Source organism: Carettochelys insculpta, chromosome 1 (genome assembly GCF_033958435.1).
Source record: "Carettochelys insculpta isolate YL-2023 chromosome 1, ASM3395843v1, whole genome shotgun sequence".
NCBI lineage: Eukaryota > Metazoa > Chordata > Testudines > Carettochelyidae > Carettochelys > Carettochelys insculpta.
Window position 1 is genome coordinate 323,543,527 of NC_134137.1, and position 13,167 is coordinate 323,556,693.

The following is a 13,167-nucleotide window of genomic DNA, read 5'->3' on the forward strand; positions in this document are numbered from 1 at the left end:
CGCGCTGCACGGGGAAGTTTTAAAGCACTTTTCAGGCCCGGCCCCCGGGAACGGGAGCTGCAACGATCCGGCCGCGTGGCGGCTCCTCTTGGCCCCTGCGCGCCGCGGGGCGGAGCAGGGGTTCGCCCAGCCTCTGGCGGGACTGGCCCCCGACCCCCCCGCCCCGGCATGGCGACGTTGTCTCCGTAGTGGCAGGTGCCCTGGCCCGCAGCCACTCGGAAGCGGGGGTTGCCCGGCTTTGCCCCCTCTCCTCTCCCAGCCCACTTACAGCCGCGCGGTGGGTTGGGACCCCAGAGTGTGTCCTGGCCCCGCTTCGGCGCGGTCACCCTGAGGTTAATTGCTGGGGCCCCGGGCCAAAGCTGGAACGCAGACCTAGGTCACGTCCCCCTTCCCCCGTGGCCCTGACACGCCCCTCTGCTCCGGGTAGTGGGGCTCAGGCTTTGGCTTGCGTCCCTTCCTCCAGTCGGAGTTGGTGGGGTAGAGGGTCAGGCTTTGACCCCTTCTCCTGCTGCCATGTAATACCTGGATTGCCCGAACAAGGTCAGGGGACAGTGGAGTTTGGGACCCCTTGAGTTACTGTAACCCAGGGCACCAGGGCCCTCTGGGGGACCGTGAGCAGGTTTCAGGTGGTCCTCCAAGCATGGCCGGCATTAGGCTGGTTGAGGCCCTCTGCAGAAAGCTGAAGTACAACTACATGGGGCTGAAGCCTTAGCTCTTGAGCCTTGCGGCCCAGACTGGAAGCTGAAGCAACTTAGCTTCTCAGGGACCTGTTTGGCGTGAGGGCCCAGCTGTGCTTGCTGTCACCTAATGCTGGCTCTGTCTTTTGTACAGAAGAACAGTTGTGGTTGATCTGATAAAGTGGGTCTGTCCCACGAAAGCTCATCACTAAATAAATCATGTTATTAGTCTTTAAAGTGCTACATCTCTCCTGCTTTGTTTAGTTGTGGTACAGGAGAGCTGTGGGCTTTTTAGTAGTATGTTAAGGGGACCTCAGGAAAAAAAATTGAGAACCCTTGTTACCAGGTATAGGGTGAAAGGGATAGAATTACTTTAGCTTGCTGAGGAAAATACATGTGCTTTATTACACAAGCTACAAGGCTGGAAAATAGTATGTCCATAAGATAGGAGGAAGGTGGTGTCTAGTAGAACGAGTTTGCAGATGTTTGTCATGTGGCTAATGAGATGAAAAGGAGGCTTCTGGGTTAAGGGTTCCAGATTGTAGAAGATTGTTTAAAAACTGGTTCTGCAGATGAGGAAAAATAGTTTTTTAGTGTGATGAATGTAGAGTGACCTCTTGCATATCAATGATAAAATACTGGTGGCCTTTGTGAGAAGGTAAAATGTCAGGTGCAGCTAGGTTTAGGCTCCATACATTTAAGATAATTTGAAAGAGTGGGACCCAGATGCCTCCTCCTTTTAGCCAAGGCCCAGAAAGGGGTCATAACCAAACAGACCAAAATTTGTTTTTTGGTTAAGCTAATAATGGTCAATATGACATCACTTGTTTTAGAATCTGATAATACCTCTAAAAAGTCTTACTCTTTTATATAGTTTTTGTTTGGTCATGCTGGAGCAAGGTAGGATGAGAGGATTATCCCTGGGACTGAGCCTTTTGTGAGCATTATGATCAATTGCTTATGAATGTTTGTTACTGTATGAATGTAGTAATCGCTTATTACAGGTATTTAGATATTTAGCGCTTCTCAAATTTCATTGTACTGTGGCCCTCTTCTGATGACAAAAAATACTACACAAACCCAGAAGTTGGGACTGAAGCCTGAGCTCCACTTTCCCAGGATAGGGTGGGGAGTGTAGGGGAACCCAAAGCTCAAGGGCTAACCTAGCTCTGTCACCCAGAGTTGAAGCCCTTGGTCTTCAGCCCTCAGTGGTGGGGGCTGGGCCTTGGCTCTGGCCTCAGCAATGCTAAGCCAGGCCTAGCAAACCCACAGTTTTGAGAACCACTGGGTCAGAGCAATTGTATAAATACTACTTGTCTTTTTGCTATTTTATAAAAGAATTTGTGAAAATTATTGTCTGGTACCCCATGTTAATAACATTAATAATAATTTTGACATGTTGGTGATCCCAGAGGGATAAAATGTTGACATTAGTTTGTTGCTCTAAACGCTGCACCCCCCCACTTCTTTCCCAAAAGAATACTGACCTATGTTCTGGTGCCGCTATAGAGTTCTCTCCTAGAGCAGTTCAGTAACGTAAGGCAAATAAGGATGTATTTTAGGTACCTTTTATAAAAAAAATTCTTGGCAAAACATGGTGCAAATGCATTGAATGCTGTAGGTAAATTGCTGACACAGCATTGTGAATGCCTGTTGAATGCCATTGATATTTTAAATAAATAAGATTGAAATGGTGTCATGGTAATATATATGAACAACATTAATTCTGTCATGTTAGAAGTAGGCAAACTATTTAGCTAGCTAAGTTGATCATGGGCTTGTCTACACTAGCTCCCTGCTTCAAAGGGAGCATGGTAAGTAGGGTGTTAGGAGTGTGCTGTGGTGTGTATGCAGCACTTAATTAAGCAAATTTTTCCCCCCCCCCCTCCCCGTTTTGAGGAGTAAAGGGACTTCGAAGTACCTTGGGCACGTCGAAGTACTGGTGGCTGAGCCGCAGCTAGATGCGAGCTGGCACTTTGAAGTTTAACACTTCGAAGTTGCCACAGGGGGGAATTTGCTTAATGAGGTGCTGCAGAAGCACTGCAGCACGCTCCCAACACCCTACTTACTATGCTCCCTTCGAAGTATGGAGCTAGTGTAGACAAGCCCCATGTTTCTTTAGTACTATATTATTGACAGGTTTGTTGTTATATGAATTTTTACTTAGAACTACATTTTAATGTTACACTTGAATACCGCTTAAATCACTGATGCCAGGGTACATTTTAAGTGTACAGTATTGAAATGTTCTGAAATATCTGATAATTGAACAGAGAGTAGTGTTTGTTTTCATACTTAAGTATAATCAGAATGTGTATTTATTCCAGTAAAGGAATTCATGTGACTGAGGCTATGTCTACACTACAAAATAAAGTCAAATTTCTAGAAGTTGACTTTTTACCTCTAGATTTTATAAAGTTGAAGATGAGTGTCCACAAATGTCCAGAGTGTCGACAGATGTGTCTCCATTCCCTTAGCTAGGTTCAACTGCGTAAGCAATGCATTGCAGGTACCCATCCCATAGTGCCTGCAGGCCTGTGGCATTCTGGGTTTTTGTGCAAGTGTGTTATGTGGAAAAATGCTCTGCAAGTTCTTAGGGGTGTCTGATATCATCATCCCTGAGTGCATGGCTACACTCCCCACCATTGGAAAACAAATGGCCCAAAGACACTCATGCCATTTTTCGGGCCTTTTCCCAAAGCGTACCCCTGGCTCACGCTGCTGCATGGTGCTGGTATAGGTCTTGAACAGCTCAGATCCATTGCACAGTGTGTTATGGCCGCTTTCTGAAGTGTCATGTGGTATTTTATTAGACAAAGCCAGTGGGAGGATGATGTGGATGCAGGTGATTTGGATGATGCTATTGAAGGACTGGAGACCAGGAATGAAGAGCTCCTGTCTGCTCTAGATGCAGTGTAGCACCTGTTCTGGAGACATGAAACCAGCACACACAGGTGGGACCACATCTTTTTGGAGGTCTGGGACGACCAGAAGTGGCTACAGAACTACTCCAAGCACAAGGCCACTTTTATGGAACTTTGTGATTTGCTGTCTCTTGCCCGGAAGCACTGCAGTACCAAAATGAGACCTACTTTGACAGTTCACAAGCAAGTGGCAGTTGCTCTGTGGAAGTTTGCACACCCGACAGCTACCAGTCAGTGGGAAATTAATTCTGGGTAGGCAGATCTGCATTGACAGCTGTAGTGATCCAGGTAGCCAAGGCAATCAGTGCCCGTCTGCTGTGGAAGACTGTGACTCTGCGAAATGAGCAGGGCGTAATAGGCAGCTCTGCTGCCATGGGGTTTCCTAACTGTGGCGGAGTGATAGGTGGAATGCACATCCCCATCCTGGCCCCAGACCACCTGGCCTCAAAGTACATAAACTGCAAGGGTTTCTTATCCATTGTGTTGCAGGCATTGGTTGGTCACAAAGGTTGTTTCACCGACATCTACATAGGATGGTCATGAGGGGTGCATGACGCATGCATCTTTAGAAATTCAGGTCTGTACAGAAAGCTCCAGGATGAGACTTTCTTTCCAGACCAGATAGTCAAGATTGTTGATGTGGAAATGCCCATAGTGATACTGGGTGACCCTGCTTACCCCGCTGCTCCCTTGGTTCATGAATCTACATGTAGGCACCCTGAACTGCAGCAAGGAACATTTCAGCTACAGGCTCAGCAAGTGCAGAATGGTGGTGGAATGTGCCTTTGGCCATTTAAAAGCCATATTCAGGTGCCTTTTGGCCTGTTTGGACCTCTGCAAAGCCATATTTCCCCCTCGCCCCCATGGTTGCAACATGCTGTATTCATACATTTGTGAATAAAAGGGGAAGACTTTCATGCCACCCTGGGTTGTAGGGGCAGATGCTCTGGGCAGTGCTTATGCACAGCTGGATACAAGGACAATCCAGCAATTCATATACAGAAGCAATGAAAATCAGGGAGTCTTTGAAAAATAGCTTTATGAATGAGCAGACAGCCACATGAATCTGCTGCATTTAACTATTGTGATCCCATTTCTACCCCCCACAGTGATGTGTACTTGACCTTTATGAAGGCACCTCCAACTGCACTTGTACTTCAAGTGAACCAATAAATGACACTGTGGTTTTCACAAAAACATTTTTTTTATTTAGGGAGGTGGAGTGAGGGTTAAGGGGGAGGAAAAAGGAGGGAATCTTGGCGTTGTGTGCTGGAATGTGAGCCTTTTACATTGTAGAGAAGTCCTGGGGTTGGACAGCGAGACTGGCTTTTCCCTCTCCTCCCCTCACCCCCGCATTTGAGGACCACGACAAATGGGGTGGTCGGACATCAAGGGGAGGTGAGGAAAGAGGGTGAGGAGGTCTCATAACTGTGAGTGACCACAGGATGTCGATTTGCTTAACAGCTGTCAGGAGCTCTGCCAAGTCCTTGTTTCTGCACTGGAGCATGCTTTGTCGCCACTGCTGGGTCCACTTCAGTCAGCAGCAGCTTGGGCTTATTCCCTCTTTTTAAGTTGCTGCAGGATGAGGTCCTGTTTGTGTCTTTTCCTGCAGTGCATCACAGAAACCTTGTCTCCCCCACACACTGCCTGTTGAAGACAGTCAAGGTCAAAATTTAGATACAATTTTTAAATGTGACACAATCCAGTGTCCCATAGGATGAATGGGTCTCTGGCAGTCACTGCAACTTTTGTTTTCCAATGCCACCTTTGGCTTTCTAAGGACGATAATGAATCAACCTCTGCAGAACAGAAGCTATTAGTTCTCCACAACATTTCATTGCAGACTTGGTAAGATACAGGGAATGAAACAAAGCCCTGTAAAAGTGAAGTGCAGGAAGAAAAAACTTTCCCAATGGCTCATCCGGGTCCTCACAGCCTGGCGGTGTGTGCTGGGGAGGTGGGGTTGAGCCTGCTGTCTGCGTGGCAGGCTGGTGTATGTATCAGGGGCTGGGGGGGGGTTAGTCCTGTAAAATATAAACCCTGAAAAATAAACTTTCTCAGCATTGCTTCCTAAATCCTTTGCAGCAGCATGGTTGCAGAGTGGGGGCTGGGGAATCCGGAGAGCACCCCAGCAGCATGGTGAGAGAGGAGAGGGCCAGGAAAGCACCGCCGCTGCACGGAAGAGAGGGGAGATGAAGAGCCTACCAGTCACACGGTGCAGTAGGGCAGTCCTGGGAAATTTAAATGGACAAGGAGCAGTGTGATAATGTTAAAGGGACACACTTTCATATTCTGTGGGCACAGGTCTGGAATATTTGCATGAATGCTATGTGACACCATAGCTACATCTACACGTGAAGCCTACATCGAAGTAGCTTATTTCGATGTAACGACATCGAAATAGGCTATTTCGATGAATAACGTCTACACGTCCTCCAGGGCTGGCAACGTCGACGTTCAACATCGACGGTGGGCAGCACCACATCGAAATAGGCGCTGCGAGGGAACGTCTACACGCCAAAGTAGCACACATCAAAATAAGGGTGCCAGGCACAACTGCAGACAGGGTCACAGGGCGGACTCAACAGCAAGCCGCTCCCTTAAAGGGCCCCTCCCAGACACAGTTGCACTAAACAACACAAGATCCACAGAGCCGACAACTGGTTGCAGACCCTGTGCATGCAGCATGGATCCCCAGCTGCAGCAGCAGCAGCCAGAAGCCCTGGGCTAAGGGCTGCTGCACACGGTGACCATAGAGCCCCGCAGGGGCTGGAGAAAGAGAGTCTCTCAACCCCTCAGCTGATGGCCACCATGGCGGACCCCGCTATTTCGATGTTGCGGGACGCGGATCGTCTACACATGCCCTACTTCGACGTTCAACTTCGAAGTAGGGCGCTATTCCCATCCCCTCATGGGGTTAGCGGCTTCAACGTCTCACCGCCTAACGTCGATGTTAACATCGAAATAGCGCCCAACACGTGTAGCCGTGACGGGTGCTATTTCGAAGTTAGTGCCGCTACTTCGAAGTAGCGTGCACGTGAAGACACGGCTCATGATGCCAGATTATTTACTCGTGGCGTGGCGTGGCAACGTGTATTATAATGGAAGCTGGAATAAATCAGGCCTTCCCAAAAACCTCATGAGAAAAATAAAAGTACCTGGCTGAGACCTTCATGGAAATCTCCAGAAAGGATAAGTGCTCCATCCCCAGAAATATTAAGAAGCTGTTCTAGGGTCCTGGGGCTGCAGATGCATGGATTTACTTTGCCCCACCTGCAAGCCATTGTGGCAGTTTAAAAAAAGTATACTCACTTGCATTGCTGGACTCTGGAGCATCCTGTGATGAGGCGACTGCCTCCAGGATGGTGAAGAGTTCCTGGCTGGTGGCATGATCAGCTTCTTTGGGCATCTGCTGACTTGCTTGCTGATTGGTGTCGTCTTCTGCATTGACTTCTGTCTCCTCACCCTTGCTGCTCTCACTGGAAAGCTGAGCAGTGTCTCCTGAGGAGACCATGCAATTCTTGGTGACCGTGGATGGGTCCTTCCCCAGAATCGCACTGAGCCACTCGTAAAAGCGTCATGTTTTGGGAGATGACTTAGATCACCCTTTGCCTTTTTCACCTTTGGATAAGTCTGCCTCAGCTTCTTGATTTTTCACCTGGCACTGCTGATCATCCCTGGTGTAACCTTACTCCAGTATGCCCTGGGAAATTTTCCCATAAATGTCCACATTTCTTTTGCTGGGTCACAGTTTAGTTAGCACAGGTTCATTCCCCCTACAGAGAGATGAGATCCTGCATCCCCTGATGGCTCCATGCTGGGGATCTTTTGCGAACCTAAGAGCTATAGCCCCAAGAACTCATGGCTAGATGCAGTCGCTCCTGAGGTCTGCTAGCCACGCTGGCTAGAAAGAAAATCAAATTCAAATTCCTGGGCTTTCTGTTATCTACTTCCTGCACACCTGGAGAGCAGTGGAAGTGAAAGTGGCCAGAAGGGGCACATTTGGGACACTGTGGGATACTCCTGGCAGCAAATGAAGTCGATTTTAAATAATGGTGTTTTCATACTACCATTAATTCAACCTTTTAAATTCAAACTTGTAATTACGCCACCTTAGAAGGGCGTGGCAAGAAGGTCGACCTTCATGCCCCTTAAAATCAACCTAATTGTATTTGTGGCGAAGACAGTCACGTTGTAAAATCAGCCTAAGTGCCTTAAAATGAACTTTATCTTATAATGTAGACAAAGCCTTAGTGTTGCCTTGACATCCTTGAACATTGCCTGTCGTGCCATTTTGCAACCACATTTTTAGGAGTTTGTAACAATAATCTGGGAGGATTGTCCATAACAAACTCCATGATTTGATGCTTCTGAGCCATACCTGTATCCATTCATTGGGTGAGGGTAGCACAGGAGTAGGTATCCAGGCCTGACTCCTGTAATAGTTTGTGTGATGTGTGATATGTGTATTGTGTTAAATCTGGACAGATTTGATCAGTGGGAGGGTTTCCATACCTCTGCCCATGTGTGAAGAACCCTTTGTGGGCCTCAAGCACCATTTATGCCACTTGTCCTGTCATACAGAACCAACACAAAGAATGTATAGGTTATAGCAGACAAATCCATGAAAACAGGACATTTTTGGGGGGTTTTACATACAGGCATCTTTCCTCTTTTAGCAAAGGCAGACACTGTTTTACAACCAGTATAGGCATCAGGGTGAATTGATTTAAATCACCCCCTTAAAAAAAATCATTGATTTAAATCAAGTTACCAAAAAAGCTAAGATTGACATGGCTTAGGGTGCACTTAATTTTGGAGTATGACCCATTTAACTCACTGGCATTTGTTTGTTTGTATGTTTTTTTTGAGAAAACAGATATAGAATGGTGTTCCCTTGGAAAAGTTGAATTATTCTGAAGTAAAACCAAGAATAGATTTATAGCATCATCATTATGGTCTGTGGCCACAATGTTCCAAAATAAGGGGCATGTATTTTGTAACATGAAATGAGAAAAGACAGTGGCATCTGGCAACTCTAGATTTCTCTTGCTGCTGGTTTCTGTTTTATATACTTGAGCGATAGTCTAAACCCAATTAACTAATTAAACAAGCCATAAGGATTAGCTAAACTAAACTTTTTTTGCTGCAACATCCAACACAGCAAACATCTGGGGAATTTACTTGTTAAATCATACTTCTACTAAAAGGCAAGGAGAGAGGTTTTGAAGAATGATGCATTGCACAGTGAATTATTTTAGTTACTAATCACTTGATCCACTCAGCCACTTCTTCATCCACATAACTTTTTCCCAGTAAGCAGTTTTCTTTATGATGTTTCATTCTCATAAGTAAGCCTTCATCTTCTTGCACTGTTTACACTTGACACATTTTCCTTTTTTTTTTTTTTTAAACTCGGGAATGAATTTCTTTAAAATATTCCCGGATAGGGGTCTCTCATACCTGAAGCCAGGGCAGCATTTCTGTGGCGAAAGTGTAGGGAAATAATAGGAAGCTGTGTGTGTGCGCTCTCGTACCTTTTTCTTTCTAGTTTATTCCGCTGCTCCTTTCTGTGCTGCCTTTATCCTTTCTCATATATTGTTTGTCTTTAAGACAGTGTCGTAACTAACTCTTCTGCTGTGCTTGGCCACGTGAGTGCAGAACAAAACCAGTTCTGTCTAGCTTGTGTCTTTCTTTTCAAGTTTGCAGAGAAACCAAAATTGAAAGCCCAGAACTTTCAAGAAGCAAGAGCTAGTAGTTAGGCTGGACAGACAAGAGTTGTTAATTATTGCTATTAGACTATAAGTTATGTAGCAGGTTTGTGATCAGACTTAATTGCAACTTATTTTTAAATGAGAAATACAGTGATTTATCTTTTTAAAAGAGACAAAATTTGATTTATATTGGATAAATCAAATAGTCTCTTTTGGATTTCTTTAAAACAAAAATAATTGATTTTTTTTATCTACCCTGATATGCATGAAAGACTGTTAAAGCCTTTGACTTGCTGGGACCAAGTGAAGAAGCCATGTCACAAGCAGAAACAGATTGTAAGTGCTGGCCAGTCCCAAGTTCAGTTCATAGGTCAAGCATTTGAAGCTTTTTCACATATATAATAGAAAAAAATCACTGTATTTGTCTCACAGAATCACACCAGTACCCCTTCTCATTCCTTTTGCAGATAGGAGTCCTGGTGGTACCCTATATTCATATGAGGAAGTGGGTTTTACCCATGAAAGGTTATGCCCAAATAAATCTCTTAGCGTTTTAGGTGGCAAAGGAATCCTTGTTATATTTGTCAGCTGTGCATATGAAAATTTTAGTACCTCTTTGGTATCTGTATCCTCATGGCTGCAAAGGGAAAATCTTGCCTACCACGTTCAGGGCTACACTGTACATCTTGACCATCTGTGGTGATTACCCCTTTGCATTCTTCTGCCAACTTTGCAAGGAAACAGACATACTCGTTTTTATTTTCATTGATGCTCATAGTTCCTGTTTTAGTGGTAGAGGCATGTAAGACTTGGTTGTCTTGATTCACTTTCCTCTCGTGCTTCTGGATTGGGCCTTGAGACTGGCAAAGTAAGCACTCCACGCTATATCCGCCCTTTTACCACATTGCAGCTGTCTCTTGAAATGTGAAATAAAGGCTTTCATAGCATAGTCATTAACATGTTTGTAAGAATTGCTCCATCTAAAATTATATCAAAGTTACATATCTTGTGATTGAATATAGCCCCCCAAACTAGTCGTCAGGTCATATTTCTTTTGCTGAGTTGCAGTTTTCCCACCTGAGACGACAAAGGGGAGCGTGCCCAATTCTCATGCATAAAGAAATATTGAGGTTGCTGTCATGTTTTTGGCAATGTATAGCAAGAGAGATCATTTACTTTTCAAGGAGGAGAGCTGTAATGTAGTCTCAGATCATATGATCATATCGCCCTTTGTTATTTCAGGTGGGGAAAGCTACCCCTCTGGAAAAAATCTGACCTGATGACTAGTTTGGGGGGTTATATTCAACCACAAGATATATCATTTTGCCACATTTTAGATGAAGCAATTCTTAAGAACATGTTGAAACCTGTCCCTAGCTTAGCTACATGCTTAATATGGTCTTAAGCACATCCCCTGCAAAGAGATCTCCTAACAAAGGGGGTTTATTTTACTTGGTAGGCTTGATTAATGGCTTGATTTTTGTCTTACAGTCTCTGTTATAAACATTGCATACTGCTGCTGTCCAATCTCCTCTGTAATAAGTTTAACTAAGCTTCAGCTCTCTTGGTGAAAAGGGATTACCCATGACCTCATCAGAGGCTTTGCTCAACATGTCATGCAAAAGAATCCTAGACACCTTTCCAGCCCATGGTGCTTTGTGTTTAGATCCTTTTCAGGTTCTTCCTTTCTGTGTTACAGCTTCAAATTCTATCAACCTGAGCACCTCTGGTTCTGCTAAAGGAACTTAGTGATAAAGCAACACTGCCTTTGATTACATTGTCATTTTGCTCTTGAGCTTGGTCAAGTGCAGTTGCAGAGAAAACATGCTGTATCTTGTAAACTTTTAGTAATTTTTTTAGCTGTCTGGATTCACTTTGTGAAGGCCTACCATGTCTCTGATGCGAACAGCCATTCAAGCACTTAAGTGGTGTGGTATTTACCAGAGGTGACTTTTGCCAGGTAAAATAATGGTTTTACCCTCCTGGGAAAAACTAGTTAAAAGATGGACTATTTTAAAAACTACTTCTTTAGCGGACACCACATTACTCTTAGTTTTAGTTACATATTTAAATTGTGATTACATAAAATGATAGATTTGTAGCTTAATTGAGGGTTATACAAATAAAAAGTAAAACTGCAATGGGTATAATACTCTTTGTAACGTAATTATTCATACTGAACATTGGAATATTTGTAGTTTATTTTTTCAAGGAAATTATGCATGTCATGAATCATATTTTTTAAATATTAAATAAACAAAAGTAAAAAAAATCAATTTTATGACAACAGCAGTAATAAAGAATTGTAGGCTTGAAGCATTAAGCAATCAGAAACATGCAGAGTTACAGACTACCAATCCAGGTTCCTTTGGCCACATAGCATTCTACAGCAGATGACCAACTTTCTAGTACCTAGACCAAGCCTATTCCTCAGTTTTAAATGGATGTATTCAAAATTTAGAAAAGACTAGTTCTGTACTTGCTCAATTTGCTGGACACTCAGGCAGTTATTCTCTCCCCACCCCCCATTTTCACATTTAAACTGGGTTTAAATTGGTATTTACCAGTGCCTTGTCCTAAAATATTTTTTTCCTGTGAACTTACTAGTCCAGACTCAATAAGCATAATTAGCATGATTTAAAGCAGAAAATCAGGGGCCTGTATTCCAAGGCATTCGCTATAGAGAACAAAATTTGCCTCTTCGATTGACAGGACATAAAGGGTCACTTTGGTATCTGTTGTTGCTAAATACTGTGGCAGTCATGTCATGAAGCAGCCTTCAAATGCTATGGAGGAGCTGTTTGGCTTTCTCTGCCTGCCTTGTGGGGGCTATCGTGGTCCTTCCCATGCCCCCCAGACCTCCTTTGCAGCATTTTGGGGACCTCAGTAATGAAGGCATTTCTCGAGCTTTGTTTTTGTGCACACTCTTTTTCTTCACATTGATGGTTGTTGCTGTTGTACTGCAACTCTTGTGCTAAATTAAAGGTAGCTGGATGAATGGAAATATATTCTGACTGAGCTCTAATGTTTTTGTACCATCTAATACCTTGGCCATCAGCACCAACCATAACTTGGCATAGTTATTTCTTAGCATCTTGGATCACGTCATCCAGTAAACTGTTGTAATTTTAATCAATGTATATTTGAATATTATTAGCTGTTTAGAACAGGTGAAGTATTTCATTGTCAGTGTTTCTCATGTGCTTTTTGGAGTACATGTCCAGTATTCTGTTTCAAGTCAAGGAATGAGTGACATTGTTGTTTGCCTTCTTGAAGATTTGAAATGTGAAAGACTATTTCAGTGCTGTGAATGTGCCAAGCCAGCGTCATCTCCAGCTCTTCTAGTTTAGCTATGTGGAGAGTCTTTTGAGGTCTGCTAATTTAAATATTGAAGCCATGTCTTTATTCTACTTTGTGTCTTCAGTGTATTGTGCACGGTTTGTTCAGCAAAGGCAAAACCATGCAACATCATCTCCGTTACATTCTGTTACTTTTTCTTCCTGACTTTAGAGAGAGTTACCAAACATAGAATTGTAGAATATTAGAACTGGATGGACCACAAGGCTGTACTGAGATTGCAGAGGACTGCCAAGTACCACCTAGATCATCCCTGACAGATGTGTATATAACCTGCTCTAAAACATCTCCAACAATGTTAAAGGAGGGCTTTAATATGTGAAAGGAGGGCTTTAAACTAGGTTTGCCGGGGACAGGGGAGCAAAGCCCGCAGGTAAGTGGAGAACATGGAAACCTGGTAGATGGGTCGGAAGTAGGAGGGAGCATGGGCAACAATGTCAGAGTAAAAAGAGGGCCAGGTAAAAACTGGGGGGAAAGTTCAAATCAATATCTAAG

The 13,167-nt window shown here is 44.1% G+C and overlaps 1 protein-coding gene across 3 annotated transcripts in view; it reads left to right on the plus strand.

Moving 5' to 3' along the window:
• Positions 1-13,167, plus strand: part of GXYLT1 (glucoside xylosyltransferase 1) — a 57,670-nt gene that overhangs the window by 421 nt on the left and 44,082 nt on the right. The gene's annotated exons all lie outside the window — the stretch shown is intronic.